Source organism: Galeopterus variegatus, unplaced genomic scaffold (assembly GCF_000696425.1).
Source record: "Galeopterus variegatus unplaced genomic scaffold, G_variegatus-3.0.2 Scaffold676, whole genome shotgun sequence".
Lineage (NCBI taxonomy): Eukaryota > Metazoa > Chordata > Mammalia > Dermoptera > Cynocephalidae > Galeopterus > Galeopterus variegatus.
Genome location: NW_007726787.1, coordinates 17752 through 35944, shown reverse-complemented (window position 1 = coordinate 35944; position 18193 = coordinate 17752).

Genomic DNA, 18193 nt, shown 5'->3' with positions numbered 1-18193 from the left:
TCTTTCTTTCTCTCTCTCTCTCTCCCTCCCTCCCCCCTCCATCCCTCCCTCCATCCCTCCATCCCTTTCTCCCTACTTCTTTCCTCCTTCTTTCTCTCTCTCTCTCTCTCTCCCTTTCTCTCTCTCTAAGAAATATTGTGGTAGGCAGAATAATAGCTCCCCACAGATATCACGAGCTAATCCCTGTACCCTGTAATTTTACCTTTAAAAAAAGAAAAAAGATCTTTGTAAATTTAAGTTAAGGATCTTGAGATGGAGAGATTATCCTGGATTGTCTAGGCAGACCCTAAACACGATCACAAATGTCCTTAAACGAGAGAGGCAGAGGGAGATTTGACACAGACACATAGGAGAAACTGATGTGATCACTAAGGTAGAGTCTGGAAAGATATGGCCGTGAGTCAAGGAATGTTGGCAGCCAGAAGCAGAAAGAGGCAAGAAACAGATTCCTGGAGGGAGTGCAGCCCTGCTGACACCTTCTTTTCAGCCTAGTGAAACTGTCTTCAGACTTTGTGGGTCAATCAATTTCTATTGTTTTAAGCCATTAAGTTTGTGGTAATTTGTTACAGTAGCCACAGGAAACTAATACAAATAGCTACTGAAAATACTGAATACTTTTTGCAGTGTAGTGATATAATCTTATGATTTTGGATTGTATGATTTTTGCTTTTTAATTTGTGCAGTAATGAATTATGTTGATTATTTTTCTGTTGTTGAACCATCATCTTATTGTTGGATAAACTTGACTTAGTCCTGCTATTTTTTTTTTTATAATACACTAATGGATTTGATAGTATTTTGGTGATACTTAGAACTTTTTATTAAAGAATGAAATTTGTCTCTAATTTTTCTTTTTCATATTATCTTTGTCAGGTTTTGGTCATAAGGTTGTGTTAAATTTCTTTGAATATGAAGCCAGGAGCTCAGATAATGCTAACCTGAAAGCCAGACTTCAAAGCTGATGCTTCCTAAGATAGACAATTGGGAGCTGTTTTTGGTTCTTAAGCAGGAGAATCCTTGTTAGGGTTGTTTTAGATAATGAGACATAACAATACATCTGAAAGTCATTTCACATTACCCGTTGAGCATAATCAGATATTATAGTCTTAGATAACAATATAAGTACTGAGGTTTTTGTGCTTTTTGGGTTTTTTTAAGCACATTCTGCTCTATTTGTGTTCTTCAGGAGTGAAGACTATGTGCGTGGTAGGGTATTCAATCAGGAAGCAAAAGAATGCTAAAACAATAGAGAATGTCATAGTGGATGATTGCAATGTGATCATATTTATCTTCACCATGTCATTCTTTCATTCCATTTTGTTCTTGTTTGGAATAGGTGAAATTCATAGGATTATAAACTTTGGGAATGTTAGGAGATGATAGGAAAGTGTATAGATCAGAGTTTCTAAGCTTGTGACCTTGGACTTTTTGTGAATGGAAGAAAAGTGGAGTTATTGTGAAAAATCCATGGGTCTATATGCAACCTAAGCATTATGTAAATACTAAAAAAATAATATATCACATATCTGTTGTTTCAGAATTTCAAATATACTTCATTATATCTTAAATAAATCTAAATCATCAACTGAAAAATTATGTTTTAGAATTTGTGGTGCCTTTAGTAATTAATGTTTTTAAGCAGCAAATAATAGCTTATACCTACCATCCAATGGGAGTCTGTAAAGTGTTTTTTTTTTTTTTTTTCCCCTTTTTGTCTTTTTACGTGTCCGGCAACGGATCGCAACCCTCAGTGTCGCGCCCGTACCAGACCGGGACCGGCAACGGGATCGCAACCCTTGGTGCTGCGCCCACACCTCGCTCAGCCAGTGAGCGGGAACCGGTCTGTATGTGGGATCCGAACCCTCGGCGGGAGCGCTGCCGGCACACTGTAGCAGTGCGCCACCGGGCCGGCCCAAGTGTTTTGTTTTTTAAAGGGACTTTCTTGTAAACATCAATTCCTTCATCTTATTGCTGAGAATACTCATAGTTATACAGTTACTCATGTCTGTTTTACTAATTAGTCCCAGAACCCTAGTGAAGCCTATGTTTCAATACCTTTTAGAAATACCATGGAAAAAAAGGTCTTAGGTTTACAGTACTGTTGGTGTTTTGCTTTGAAAAAGTGTAGTTATCTGCATCTCTTGACTGTGGGCTATGCACAGGTTGAAAGTCATATATTGTTCTTTTTTGAAAGTTGCAGATAGCTGTTTTTATAAAATTGTCCTTTTCTTAAGTTTTAATGTTTTTGTACTTTTGGTTTAGTAAACAATACTTGAGATGGCGTCAGTGATTGTTTTAGCCACTATGCTTTAGTTGTGTTAGCTACCATTCTTTATTTAAATGGGTAGGAAGTCAAGAGGAAAATAAGGATGGGTTTTTGGAATTCTTTATTTTCCCAGATTTTTTCTTACTAGAGGAAAAATGACTAGATAAGTAAATAGATAGGTGGGAAGACAGACAGGCAGTTTGACCAGAAGGAGGAAAAAAAAAAAAAAAAAACCTTTGTAGGAGGTTTGTGAGAAGACAAACTGAGTCTATTGATCTGTGCATCTCCTTTAGTTAGTATGAATGGATGCAGGTAAGCCTTAGTGAGGCAGCCAGCATTGATAAACGCATGGTATGTTCTGAATAGAGGTGATGAAAGAAGGAAAAAAATGTTAATGCCTTCTGGGGTATTAAGGAGTTAGGAAGGCACAGGCATAATTAAGAAGGTACTGTGATGACTTACTGTCTGTAGTGATGGTTAAATCCAATTTAAGCCTGTTACTATATTCTCACGTTAACATTCCTAAGAGTTGAAAAGAATAAATAGTAAGGCAGTCTATGTGTATCTTAAGAAAAGTTAGTTTTGACTGTTGGAATTAAATTTTAATAGTTTACTTTGGAGATCTACTCATCCTGAAATCTCTCTTGGTAAAAACATGGAATCTTGTAATGTGGGCTGGAATTATTTTGGTCAACAATTATAGTTTCTGTACCCATTAGGCTATCAAGCACTTACATTCCAAATGATATCAAATTGACTTATTGACTCATCTAATTAAATGGGAATATGCTTTTAGAAGTAGAATAAAGTCAATTTGTCATAAAGCTGAAACAATGTTTTATGAGGGAATTTAATGTTCTATTCAGGAACATGAGGCTGGACAGAAAGATAATCTTACAAGAAATTATCTCAGTTTTTCATGTTGACCTTTTGTTCACAAAGAACTAGAATTCAAAAGAAAACAACATTTAGCCTTTTGTATTATAGTTATTTTAGTTCATTGGTATGTTCAGATTGCTCTTGATTAGAATATATAAAATATTTAATAATATTTTGTGTTATTTTAGTTTTACTTGTTTGTGTTTATTTCTTTGAAATTGACCTCTTTCACTGTATCTTTGCCATCATCTATAAAATTTACATGTGAGTCTTTATAGGAATCAGATGTTTTCTACAGTAAATGATATTTTTCTTAAGAAGAAAAAAGGAAATAGGGTAAATGTGAGGAAATGAAATCTAGGAACTACTTTAGGAAAATCAGTGAATTCATGTTTATTCAGTATTGAGAAGTATACAGTAAGTTAAATTTATACACTTGAGAAAAGAGTTTTCACTACAAAATAATATATGAGGCAAGAAATAATGAGGATATGGTTATCCACATTTTACTTGAATATAATTTATTTAATGGATATTTATTGAGTTCCAAATTAGGTACTAGAGACTATTCTACGCTCTGGGAATATATTCGTAAACATATTGGTCAATCAGACACTAAATATATAATTAGAAATTTTAAGGGTTTTATGAAGGGAAAGTTCATGATGCTTCTGGAGCATGGTCCAGGGAAACAACCTAATTCAGGGAACCTCAGAAAAGATCTGTGTGACAGAGATCATAATCTGAAACTGTAAGATTGAGTCAGAGCCAGAAAGAGTGGAGGAGTTTGGAGATAATGTTATAGGTAGCAAGAATGGTATGTTCAAAAGGCCTGAAGAGACTGTAATATGTTATAGGGTACCCTGAAAGAAGTTCATGATTACTGGAATAGAGGCAGTGAGATGAGATGAAGCCAGACTGGGAAGATTCAAAAGGCAAAAAAATCATCTGATTAAAATAAGGTGTTCAACACAGCCTTAAGGATGAAGATATTCCAATTGATGCTGCTTGCCAAATTGTTTAAAAGTATTTTTATGTTTCCAAGTGCTAAATTCATTTCACAAATTTTTTTAAAAAGTAAAGCATGGGGCTGGCCAGTTAACTCAGTTGGTTAGATCACAGTGTTATAACACCAAGGTCAAGGGTTCGGATCCCCATACTCGCCAGCTATCAAAAACAAACACACAAAAAACTGAAGCATGTATTAGAAGCACTATTATAAGACTGTGAAAATAGTTTTACTATTTGTCTCTTCTTTTTTTTAAAAAAAATTATTTTTAATTGTAGATATTTATGGGGTACAGTGTGTTGTTTCAATATGCTTATATTGTATCGTGATCCCCTACAGTAGTTAGTATATCCATCACCTAATCATTTATCGTTTCTTTGTGGTGATAACGTTCGATCCTCTTTTCTAGCTATTTTGAAATATACAATACACTATTATTTGCTCTAGTCATCCTAGGACACCAGAACTTATTCTTCCTATCTAACTTGTTATTTTGGCCCTATCGCCCAACCTCTTCCCCTCTTCTCCACACTCCTTCCTAGCTTCTGGTAACCACCATTCTACTCTTTACTTAAGAACCACTTTTTTTAGATTCCACATGTGGTGAGATCATGCAGTATTTATCTTTCTGCACCTAGCTTACTTCACTTAACATAATGGCCTCCAGTTCCATCCATGTTGCAAATGACAGAATTTCATTCTTTTTTTATAGCTGAATAGTATTCCATTGTGTATATATGTCATGTTTTAAAAAATCCATTCATCTGTTGATGGACATTTAGGTAGATTCCATTTCTTGGCTACTGTGAATAGTGCTGCAATAAACATGGGAGTGCAGGTGTCTCTTTGATATACTGATTTCAGTTTCTTTGTATATACTCAGTAGTGGGATTGCTGGATCATAAGGTAGTTCTATTTTTAATTTTTTGAGGCACCCTCCATACTGTTTTCCATAATGGCTGTACTAATTTACATTCCCATAGACAGTGTATGAGAGTTCCCTTTCCTCTATAGCCTTGCCAGCATTTCTGTCTTTTTTGATAAAAGCCATTAAAACTGGAGTGTGATAATACCTCATTGTGGTATTATTTTGCATTTCATTGATGATTAATGATGTTGAGCATTTTTACATATACCTGTTGGTCATTTGTATGTCCTCTTTTGAGAAATGTCTATTCAAGTCATTTGCCCATTTGTTAATTGGATTATTTGGGGATTTTTTGCTGTTGAATTGAATTCCTTATATATTCTGGATATTTGCCCCTGTCATATGCAAGGTTTGCAAACACTTTCAGTTCTGTAGGTTGTCTTTTTCACTTTGTTGGTTGTTTCTTTTGCTGTGCAGAATCTTTTTAATTTGATGTAGTCCCATTTTTCTATTTTTGTTTTTGTTGCCTATGCCTTTGAAGTCTTAGTTACACCATCCAGTTCTATGAAGTGTTTCCCCTATGTTTTCTTCCAGTAGTTTCATAGTTTCAGGTTTTATATTTAAGTCTTTAATACATTTTGAGTTGGTTTTCTGTATGTCAGTTTTTTGCAATAAGGTTCTAATTTCAATCTTCTGCATGTGGATATCTAGTTTTCCCAGCACCATTCATTAAAGAGTTTATCCTTTCCCCAATCTATAATTTTGGCACCTGCATTGAAAATCAGTTGGCTATAAATGCTTGGATTTATTTCTGGGTTCTCTATTCTGTTGCATTAGTCTGTGTATCTGTTTTTATGCCAGTACCATACTGTTTTGATTTCTACAGCTTTATGATATATTTTGAAGTCAAGTAGTATGATTCCTCCAGCTTTGTTCTTTTTGTTCAAGATTGTTTTGGCCATTTGGGATGTTTTGTGGTTTCATACACATTTTAGGATTTTTTTTCCTGTTTCTGTGAAGAATTTCATTGGTATTTTGATAGGTTGAATCTGTATATTACTTTAGATAGTGTGCACATTTTGATGATATTCTTTCAAACTGTAAACATGACATATCTTTCCATTTATTTGCGTGTTCAGTTTCTTTCATCAATATTTTATAGTTTTCATTGTAGAGATCTTTTACCTCCTTAGTTAAATTTATTCCTAGATATTTTATATTTTTGGTAGGTATTGTGAATGGGAATACTTTCTTGCTTTCTACTTCTGATAGTCCACTCTTGGTGTATGGAAATACTACTGATTTTTGTATGCTGATTTTATATCCTGCAGTTTTGCTGAATTTATTTGTTTTAACAGTTTTTTTTGAGATCTTTAGGGTTTTCTATATATATATATATATATGATCATGTCATCTGCATATAAGGATAGTTTGACCTCCACCTTTCCAATTAAGATTTGCTTTATTTCTTTCTCTTGCCTTATTACTCTGGCTAGAACTTCCAATACTGTATTGAATAAGAGTGAGGAAAGTGGACATCCTTGTCTTGTTCAAGATCGTAGAGAAAAGATTTCAACTTTTGTCCACTCAGTATGATAGTAGCTATGGATTTGTCCTATATGGCCTTTATTATGTTGAGGTACGTATCTTCTATACTTAATTTGTTGAGTGTTTTTATTAAAATGTGATGTTGAATTTTATCAAATGCTTTTTCTGCATGTATTGAAATGATTATATGGTTTTTGTCCTTCATTCTGTTGAAGCGATGGACCATGTTTATTTATTCGCATATGTTGTATCATTCTTGCATGCCTGGGATGAATCCCACTTGATCATGGTGAATGATCTTTTTAACGTGTTGTTAGATTGATTCTTTTTTGCTATAGTTTGTGATGTATTTTCACAACTGTTCATTAGGGATATCAGTCTGTAGTTTCCTTTTTCTGTTGTGTTCTTTTCTGGTTTGGTATAGGATAGTACTGGCCTTTAGAATGAGTTTGGAAGTATTCTCTCCTTTTCAATTTTTTGAAAGAGTTTGAGAAGATTTGGTATTAGTTCTTCTTTAAATGTTTGTTGGAATTCAGTAGTGTAGCTGTCAATTCCTGGCCTTTTCTTTCATGGGAGATTTTCTATTATTGTCTTCAATCTCATTACCCGTTATTGGTCTGTTTAGATTTTCTATTTCTTCATAATTCAACCTAAGTAAGTTGTATGTGCACAGGAATTTCTTCTAGATTTTACAGTTTGTTGGCATATAGTTGTGCATAATAGTATCTTATGATCCTTTGTGTTTCTGTGGGGTCAGGTGTATTATCTCTTTTTTTTTATTTCTGGTTTTATGATTTGTGTGAGTCTTCTCTTTTTTTCCTACTCTAGCTAAATGTTTCTGAATTTTGTCTTTTCAAAAAAAAAAAATTCTTCATTTCACTGATCTTTTGTATTATATTTTTAATCTCTTATTCATTCGTGCTCTGATCTTTATTATTTCTCTCCTTCTACTAATTTTGGATTGGTTTGTTCCTGCTTTTTTAGTTCCTTGAGGTGTAACATGAGAATTGTTCTTAGAACTGCTTTTCCTGTATCCCATAAGTTCTGGTATATTGTGTTCTTATTTTCATTTGTCTCCAGGAACTTTCTAATTTCCTTTTTAATTTCTTCTTTAACTCATTCATTATTTAGGAGCATGTTTTTTTTTTTTTTGTCTTTTGTCTTTTTTTCCATGTCCAGCAACGGATCGCAACCCTCAGTGTTGCCCCCGTACCGGACCGGGGACCGGCAACGGGATCGCAACCCTTGGTGTTGCTCCCGCGTCTCGCTCAGCCAGTGAGCGGGAACCGGTCTGTATGTGGGATCCGAACCCTCGGGCGGGAGCACCGCCGCGCTTCCCAAGCGGTGCACTATCCAGTGCGCCACCGGGCCGGCCCGAGGAGCATGTTTTTTAATTTCCATGTATCTGTACAGTTTCCAGTATTTCTTCTGTTTCTGATTTCTAGTTCTATTCCTTGGGAAAGGTAGTGGATACAATTTAAATTTTTTTAATTTGTTAACTTGTTTTGTGAATGAACATATGGTCTGTTCAAGAAATTTCTATATGCTGCTGAGAAGAATGTGTATTCTACAGCTTTTGGATAGAATGGTGTGTAAATATCTATAAGTCCATTTGATCTAGAGTGGAGTTTAACTCTGATGCTTCTTGCTTAATTTTCTGTCTGGATGATCTATTCATTGCTGAAAGTGGAGTGATGAAGTCCCCGATGATTATTGTATTGGAATCTATCTCTCCCTTTAGATCTAATATTTACTTCATATATCTGGGTGCTCTGGTGCTGGGTACATATATTAGAATTTTTAGTTCCTCTTACTGAATTGATACCTTTATCCTTCTGTAATGACCATCTTTGCCTTGTTTTTTAGTTAAGTCCTTGACATAAAGTCTATTTTGTCTCATGTAAGTATAGCTACTCCTGCCCTTTTTTGGTTTTCATTTGCATGGATTTTTTTTTTCATTACTTTACTTTCGATCTATTTGCGTCTTTATAGGTGAAGTGAGTTTCTTGTAGGTAGCATATAGTTGTTTATATTTTTAATCCATTCAGCCACTCTGTCTTTTAATTAGGCAAGTTAATCTATTTATATTTAAATTATTACTAAGAGGGGAAAACTTACTACTGCCATTTTATTATTTGTTTTCTGGTTGTTGTTTAGATCCTTCGTTTCTTTCTTCCTCTCATTATCTTCCTTTGTGATTGATTAATTGGATTTTCTAGTAGTATATTTTGATTTCATGCTATTTATATGTAGTGTATCTATTAGAGGATTTGCTTGGTGGTTACCATGCTTATAAAAAACATGTTATAGTTACAACAGACTATTTTAAACTAATGTCAACTTAACTTTGATTGCTAAGAGAAGAAACCAAAGCGGACTCTTCTTTAATGTCATCCTCCTCCCCCACCTTTGGGGTTTTTGCTGTTTCAAGTTACATCTTCATATATTGCCTCTTATATACTTGTTGTATTTGTTATCTTTAATAGGTTTTTCCTTTAGTCTTTATATTAAAGATATAAGTAGTTTATTCATCACACTTATAGCATTAGAGTTTTCTGAATTTATTTATGTACTTAATTTACCAGTGAGTTTTATACCTTCAGATGGTTTATTGTTATATGTTATCATCTTATTCTTTCAGATTGAAGAACTCCCTTTAGCATTTCTTGTAAGACAGGTTTGGGGTTGATGAATTCCCTCAGCTTTTGTTTGTCTAGGAAAGTCATTATTTTTCCTTCATAGTTGAAGATTAGTTTTGCTGGGTACATTATTCTTGGTTGACAGTCTTTTTTCTTTAGCACTTTGAATTATTATCCCCCTCTCTCCTGGCATGTAGGGTTTCTGTTGAGGAATATGCTGAAAACCATATTGGGCTTTGTTGAGTGTTATATATTTCTTTCTCTTCTTGATTTTAGTATTCTTTCTTTGTCTTTGATTTTTGACAATTTGCTTATGATGTGCTTTGGGAAATTTTTTGGGGGGTTGAATTTGGTTGGTGATCACTGGGCTTCCTATACCTGACTGGTGATGTCTTTCCCCATACTTGGGAAATTTTCAGGTATTATTTTATTAAATGTAGTTTCTAGGCCTTTTTCTTTCTCATCTTCTTCAGTAACTCCTATTATGAGTAGGTTATTTTGCTTCATGGTTACCCATAATTCCTGTAGTTCTACTTCATTTCTTTCTTTTCCTTTTTTTTTTTTTCTTTTCTGCTTGAGTAATTTCATATTTTCTGTCTTTGAGCTCACTTATTCCTTCCCCTGTTTGATCAAATCTGCTGTTGGAGCTTTTTATTGAGTTTTTCAGTTCAAGATAATGTATTCCTTATATCTAGAATTGTTATTTTTTTTAATTGATTCTGTTTCTTTGACTTTTCTCATTCTGCTCCGGCACTACTTTCCAAATAGTTTTATTTTCTATCTGTATTTTCTTATGATTCCCTGAACCTTAAGAGGGTTATTTTCAATTATCTGTCAGACATTTCATATATCCACAATTCCTCTAGGTCAATTGCTGGAGCTTTGTTGGTTTCATTTTGTGGTATCATATTTCTCTGTTTTCTTATGGTCCTCGTGTTTTTATATTGATGCCTGTTCATTTGAGGAGGTGGCTACCAGCTTTTGCAGGTGTTCTTTGGTGGTGTTAGAACCTTAATGCTTAATGCCAAAACTTTCTTGTTCTGTGGAGGATTTATAGTGAATACCACATCTTAAACTCTGCACTGGAATTAACATACTTTCCTGCCATTGTTTCCTGGTCTGGGGAAGACTTATTGCAAGGACTGAAGCTTAAACACTGGGCTGGAACTAAATTGCAGCCTCACTGTTGTTTCTTGGTCTTGGGAAGACTCCACAGGCACTCCTGGACTGTGTGGAAAATTCAGTCCTGGACTGGGTATTTCCCATGAATTGTGCCTACTGCAGTGCTTGGCACTGGCCAGTCTCCTCTGTGTGGCAGTGTGATGATTGGAATGTAGAGCAGCTGACTAAGTCAAACCTCAGTGTACCCCTGGTGGTTCACCTCTCCTGGCACTCCAGCTGTTTCCCATGGAGCAGGCCCTGAGCAGGCTTTCTGTGAAGATTTCCAGATCAGTGGGAAATTTTAATACCCACCTCCTAGTCCCTCCTTTCACCTCAGAAATTGTAGGTTCAGTGAACTTCTCCTTGTGTGGTGGTATGGTAGCTTGGAGCATGAGATGGGGTTGTCTGGAGTGATTTTTCTTCCCACCATTTGCAGCTTTTCTCACTTTTCTGGGCTCAGATGAACTTATCTGTGAGTGGCCACTATGCCTGCATGGGAGAAAGGATGGAGTGGTCTGATGTGATGTTTCCTCTCATTAGTGAAGGCATTTCTCACTTCTGTGAGCTCAGGTGAACTTCTGCATAAGCAGTGCTGTGCCAGTTTGGGGCAGGGGATGTAGTGGTCTGAAGTGATCTTTTTTCCCATTGGCTGCAGCTTTCCTCATTTTTTCAGGCTCTAAGGAGCTTCTCTGTGAGTGGCACTCTGCTGGTTTGGGGGATGGCTTTAAGAACAAAGAATTTCAACTTCCATCTCCAGGAATGTTCACTTAGCTATGATCTTTCTGTCACTACCCAAATCCTCTAAGGAATCTGAGTTTTGAAGTTTATCTCTTAAACTTTTTTTGCAAATTGAACCAGTGTACTTTTTCAATGAGACATACAGTTCATAAATCTTGCTGTTCAAATAGATCATTAATCCATATGAGAACTTAAGTAGGAAAATTCCGTTATGCTTGTTTACTAGAACTAGAAAACTACATGTAGGTAGGAACTGTTTTTACTCATCATTGTATCTCCAGTGCCCAGCCATTTCCTGGTATATTATTATGCTCTATTTATTGATTGGATTAATACTAAACTTTGTTGATAGTTAATTTTATCTTTGCTTTAAGTCCTGTTGAGTATTTGATAGTTCATGGTTCTGTGACAAAATTTAAACCTAAGGTGGATGAAACATTATGGTATTATTTGAAAAAAAAAATTTAAGTGTAAATATCAGAAGGATGAGAATATTATTTTAGCATTTTATATATCTCAACCATCCGTATGTTAATCTTTACTTTTTGAGGCTGCTTTTGAAATCAGTGAGAGTTTAATATTAAGAAGACATATATTATAGAATAATAGAATAAAAGGAATAAGAATAGGATTGTTCTTGAATTTTATACTTTAATTGTGCTGGGAATCAGAAAAAGCAATTACGCTGTAAGCCAACACATTTTTATTTGTAGGGAAACTAAGTTTTTCTTTTCTTATATTAAACTCCTTTTTGAAAATAACCTTATCGAGGTATAATTTGCATCCCATAAAATTTACCCATCGCAAGTATAAAATTTAATAATTCTTCATAAATTTATAGAGTTGAACAACCATGACTACAGTCTAGTTTTAGAATATTTACATCACCCCAAAAAGTTTTCTCATGGACATTTGCAATCAGTTTTTTCTCTAGGCTATTACTGATCTGTTCTGTTTCTGCAGATTTGCCTTTTCTGGAAATTTTATATAAATGAAATCATAAATGGCCTTTTATGTCTGGATTCTTTCACTTAGCATAATGTTTTTGAGGTTTATTCATGTTATATAATGTATCAGTGATTGGGTCTTTTTTACTGCTTAATAGTATTCCATTGTATGAATTACCCTATTTTGTTTATCCATTCAGTAGTATATGGGCATTTGGATTGTTTCCAGTTTAGAAATATTATGAATAATGCTTTGTGAATATTCATGAGTAAGTTTTTGTGTGGACACATGTTTTTATTTCTCTTATGCTAGTACTTCGGAGTGGAATTGCTGAGTCATATGTTAAGTTTATGTTTAGCTTTTGAAGAGATTGTTGAACTCTGGGCTTGCCAGTTAGCACAGTTGTTTAGAGTGTGGTGTTGATAACACTGAGGTCAAGGGTCAGATCCACATACTGGCTAGCAACCAAAAAAAGAAAAAGAAGAAAAAGAAATTCCTGAATTCTTTTCCAAAGTATCTGCACCATTTTACATTCCCATCAGCAATGTGTGAAGCTTTCAGTTTTTCCATATCCTCACCAACACTTGATACCATCAGTGTTTATGATTATAGGCCTTCTAGTATATGTGCAGTGGTATCTCATTGTAGTTTTAAATTTGAATTTCCCTAAAGATTAATGGTGTTGGGCATATTTTCATGTTATTATTAGCCATTCTGATATCTTCTATAGTGAAATGTCTATTCAGATCTTTTGCTCACATCTCTTTGTTGCATTATCTGTCTTCATAATGAGTTTTTGAAGATCTTTATTTATTCTGGATACAAGTGCTTTATCAGATTTGCAAATGTTTTCTCCTGGTCAGTGGCCTGTCTTTTCACCTTCTTTATAGTCTTTTGAGGAGCAAAAGTTTTTAATTTTGGTCAGGTCCAATTCATCAAATCATTCTTATGTTATGCTTCTGGTGTCATATCTAAGAAATCTTTGATATACCCAAGATCAAAAAGATTTTCTCCTAGATGTTTTATAATTTTAAGTCCATGATCCGTTTTCAGTTGATTTGTATATGTGGTATGAGGTAAAGATCTAAGTTTATCTATATGTGTATATATATATGTCTATGCATTTTTTTCTTTCTTTTTATCACCTATCATGCTAAGATTCATTATACACGTTATCATATTATCTCACAGGTCTGTGGTGTTTGATCATTTTACTTCAGTCTTTCCTCTCTGTCATTATTAGATCGGGTAATTTCTATTAATCTGTCTTCAGTTTTACTGATTCTTCTGCCATCTTCATTTTGTTGCTGTATCCATTGGGTGAATGTTTTATTTCCGCTGTTACACTTTTCAGATCTAGAATTTTCACTTTTTTAAGTTTCCATTTTTCTCTTGAGATTTTTTCTATGTTTGTTCACTGATAACATATTTTCTTCCAGTTCTTTGAAACATAATAACTTTTTGAATTATTTTATCTGCTAAATTCAGCATCTAAGCACATTTAGAGTTATTTTTATTGACTGTTTTTTTCTAAAAATGCAAACACTTCCCTGTTACTTTGCACATCTTAGAATTTTTGGTTGAAAACTGGACATTATGGATTGTACAGTTAAATGTCTCTGGGTTCTTTCATATTCTTTTGGGGATCGTGGGTTTTGTTGTTGTTGTTTTTAAGGAAGTAGTTGACTTGCCTGGATTGAAACCGCAAACTTGTCTCTTGTGAGGTATATAGCTCATAGCTTTGCCCTGCTGCTTTCCTAGGCTTAATCCACCCCTATAGCTCTCCCTGTACCTGAACAATTTGACAGTCAGCCCAAAGATTTTGGGTAAGATGGTGCTCACCCTCTCTGTCGTTTTTTGATTTTCATAATTCTCTCCTAATTGAAAGTGCTATGCTGGCTTTGGGCTCTATTCTCTGACACATCAAGCCTGTCCTGATTCATCTTTCTCCTATGTAAGCTACAAATGATTGATGAATGCCATCAGTTAATAATAATAAAAAAATCACAAATTCAGAAATCTCGTTTTTTCCTTTCCCTGACTTTTTCACTAGGCTTCATAGGTTTCCCTTGCTCATGTATAATTTTGTTGTCAGCTAAGAATTTGTATAGTCTGTGCTCTGAATTTGGATCTCATGCCTTCTGAAGTTGGCTTGCTGCCCAGATTTCCCCGTTAAATTTTCACCTGTTTTTCCAGCTCTAAATTCTTAATTTCTGGCACCTTTAGCCACTATGACTTCATTTTTTTCCCTCCTTCATGTTTTATAGCTGTAGCTGTGGAACTTGTTCAGTGCCTGGGGCCAGTAAGCCAGGAACTCTCAACTCTTACCCACTCTACTTTAACTTTTCAAAATTATACTCTCTTCAGCCTTATATCTGCTTTTGAAAGCTTTAAAGTGTCATCAAGTTATTTGTTTTAATCTAGTATTTTATTATTATCTCTGGAGCTTTGTGTGACTACTTCATCCCTATTGATTTTAAATAATGAAGAATGAATAATGATTTTAAATGCACTATTTAAAAAAACCATACAATTAACAAACTGAGGCAAGTCCATCAACTAAAATAAAAATTTGCTTTTCTAGCTTTTTTGTTTTTACATGTTACCCCTATTTTTGACTTTTGTAAATATAATTTCTTAAAATTATTGGGTTTTAGAGCTAGAAGGGAAACAAGTGATTAGTACTATAGCCCTCTTTATTGGTGAAAAAACTAAGGTACAACCAGGTGAAGTAACACTTTACTTGGTTAAGGATTAATTTGTAGTATCAGAACCAGTTCTTGAACCCAGGTCTCCTAAACCTCCTAAATAAGTTTCATTACTTATTCCACTACATCTAATTCTATTCTTTCCTCAAAAAACTTGTAGTCATTCAGTTTACTTAATGTCACTTTCAAGAAACCATCCCACCCAACACTTACAATGCAACATTTTTTTATTTCTATTGTCTAGGTTTGATTAGCATATACAGCTTCTCTTGTTTTCTCAAGTTTTAGTGTTTATAAGCTGCAAAATATATACGTTAAAAATTTACTCAGTGATACATCAATAAGTATGTAGGTGTGGTTTTTCTAACTACTGTAGAAGAAATTAGTTCAAATGTGAGTTGTAATTTTAGAACATGCTTATTTTATGTGACTTGTCTATTAAAGGGAAAATAAATCTGGAGATGGGAAGACAAGTAACAAGAATCAGCTTACGTATTTTAATTAATACCCTATCTAATATTGTGACATAAGATTGAGATTTTTGGGGATTTTGTGTTAGTCTGAGAAATTTGAAAGGTATAGGTTAGTTTTATTAAAAGCATTATTTGCTCATAATTATTACCTAAATCATTACAAAAATTATACAGAGATGACAGAAACTATGGCAGAAACTGCTGTCTTGAGGGATCTGATATACATTTCAAAGAATTGAATACTTTTGAAATTCTTAAAATTTTATTTACATACCTACTCCAAAAAAGGAATGAAACAAGCACTAACACAATGAGCAAATGAAGAAGATTTTTACAATAAATATCAGAATCCATTTCTCTGCCAACTTGTGGTAATGAATAAGACCTATATTTAAAATATGGTCTCTCTTTCTCTCTCTCTCCCTCCCTCCCTCCCTCCCTCCCTTCCTCCCTTCCTCCCTTCCTCCCTTCCTCTTACTTTCCTCCCTCCCTCCCCCATTGCCTCCCTTCCTCCCTCTCTGTTGGGGCATTGAGGCCACACACCTCCTCCCAGGGCAGAGAACTAGCCATGACCCTACCCACATACGCATATGTAATCTGTTGAAAATATTGGCCTGGACAGGAGAGATAAGGATGGCGCCTGATGGAAGCCTCCGGGGAGTGGCCAAGGAAAGACACAGTTGAACATTATTGGATAAAAGATATTTCTGTGCTCATGCTCACCGTGTGATCGCAATAGCAAAGCATTAGAGCAAGATGCATGTTCACATGACCTTTAAGATGATAGGTTGAAGTTAGGAAATCCCCGTGCCATATGCTTATAAAAGCAGGTGCTTGTGTGAAAATAAATGGAACTGCTTGAAGGAACCCCTGCCGCATCTGAGTGTCTCTCTGTGGGCTGAATAGGCGGGCAGCATACTCACCTTCCTCCCAGGCTCCCCTGGCCACTAGGGTGGCAGTAGTAATCCTACTGGTTCCCTCTCTTGCTCATCCCGTGGTGGGGGAATAAAAGGGGCTACTGGGAGGTTCAGGGCCTGCCGCCCTTGAGCCCCCGCACCTCTCTCCTTTCCTTCCTTCCTTAGGTGGGATATTTTAAATACTTATTCTAAATCTTAGCTATTTTTCTAAATGGCCCTTTGGAGACTCTAGGACATGGATGTTTGAGCAACTTTTAGCAAAATATTACCTTAAATTTACTCAAGGCAGAAGCCTAGGATTTCATCCTTAATTTCTTTTGCCTATTCACCATTAATTTCTTAGTTTTATTAGTTCTCTCTCCAAATTCGATCTTGATTCCACTCTCATCTCTTTGCACTCATCTCTAATGCCACTACTTACTCCAAAGTATCATCATCCTTTACCTTTCTTGGCTCCCACTAGAGCCCCTATAAATCCATTTTTACACAGTTTAAAGTTGACCTTCTTAAAATGTTCCTTGGGTCACATCACTCTCTGCTTAAAACACTTTTCAGTAACTCTTCATTGTACTTAGAATAAGTTCCAGACTCTTTTCTGTGGCTTAAGTTACCAACTCTGTAGCTCTCCAGGCTAATCTTATTCATTGACCACAATGACATTGATGCTCTTGTAGTTACTCACACAAGAACTGCAGTTTATTTCACATGCTTTTTCATCTGTCCAACACTCTCTTTTTTTCTAATTCTGCACATGGCTAACTTCTTCTCTCACTTTCTTAACTCAAATGTTGTGTCCTTATAGAGGCATACCATGAGAACCATGCCTAACCCAGTCAAATTAGTCTCCTTTTTTACTATTTTTTACAGCGTGCAATTATTCTACCTATTTTTTCTGTCTTTCTTAAAATTTAAACTTCATAAGGGTAAGAGATCCCAAGCACATCAATTATGGTCCATAGCAGTCATTCAGTTTATTAACTGCTTGAATGAAATTTACAGGTTTTTTAACAAGTAGTTCAGCCGAAGCAAGCGTGTTTGTGAGGGGAAAAAAAACCACCTTTAAAATATAATTTATCTAGTCTTGCATTTTAATGTAGTCATGAATTTATTTTGTTGCTATTATGTCACCTCCCCCCAGGGTGATGGAGACGCAAAGGTTTACTCAAAGCCCATTTCTTCTGAGCAGTGAGATGCCCCAAAGGGGTTATTTTTTCAGGTACCGTCAAGAGAGAAGCATTCCTCAGAAAAATAATCCCGAACTCTGGGTTTCCCTAGTATTTATTCTCCAGACCAGAAAGTTACAGAAAAGGAACATAGGTGGTTACAAAAAGAACAGTAAGATAATTGTCATGGCAACAATCATTAGGTTTAGCTGCACCAAGGACATCTGCCCTTGTAGCCAGCAATTTTGCTGTGTTACAGTTCTTTGTCTACAACAGAGACTTTAGCCTAGGGAAAGTTTTTTGTCTTTCACAAGCTTAACATTTCTATATGTAATTTTTAAAAGTTAGGCTATACCTGAAACTACAGGGCCTTGGAAGCTAGGCCCTGTGAAATACATTTGCTTTATTAATGTTAGTATCCTCCACACTATTAAATATGGCATTCAGTATATAACATTAGACTATAAATGTGTCTTGAAAATATAAGTGCTAATGTTCCAGACTACTTATCAACTGAAAATTCGTCTTGCTTAAAGATGAAAGATTTATCATGTTTAAATGATTATACATATAGTTTGACCATTTTGTATTTGGTCTTCTCATTTGGAACACTTTATGCTATGAATCCTTATCATTTATTATTTATTTTGAGGAATTCATGTAGTGTATTTCCTTTGGAGTGCATACAGAGAGTTTTTACAATTCAGTGGTGAACAATTTTTCTAACGTTTTAGAAGCTGAATAGTGATAGGGTCTGAAGTGGAGTAGAGGCAATTGGGTATGTTAATGTGTTCAGGTTGTGGGTAGGATCTTGAAGTTGTGGGAACCACACTGTCATTCATGAACTGTGGAATGCTGAGTCCCTAAGGTTTTAGG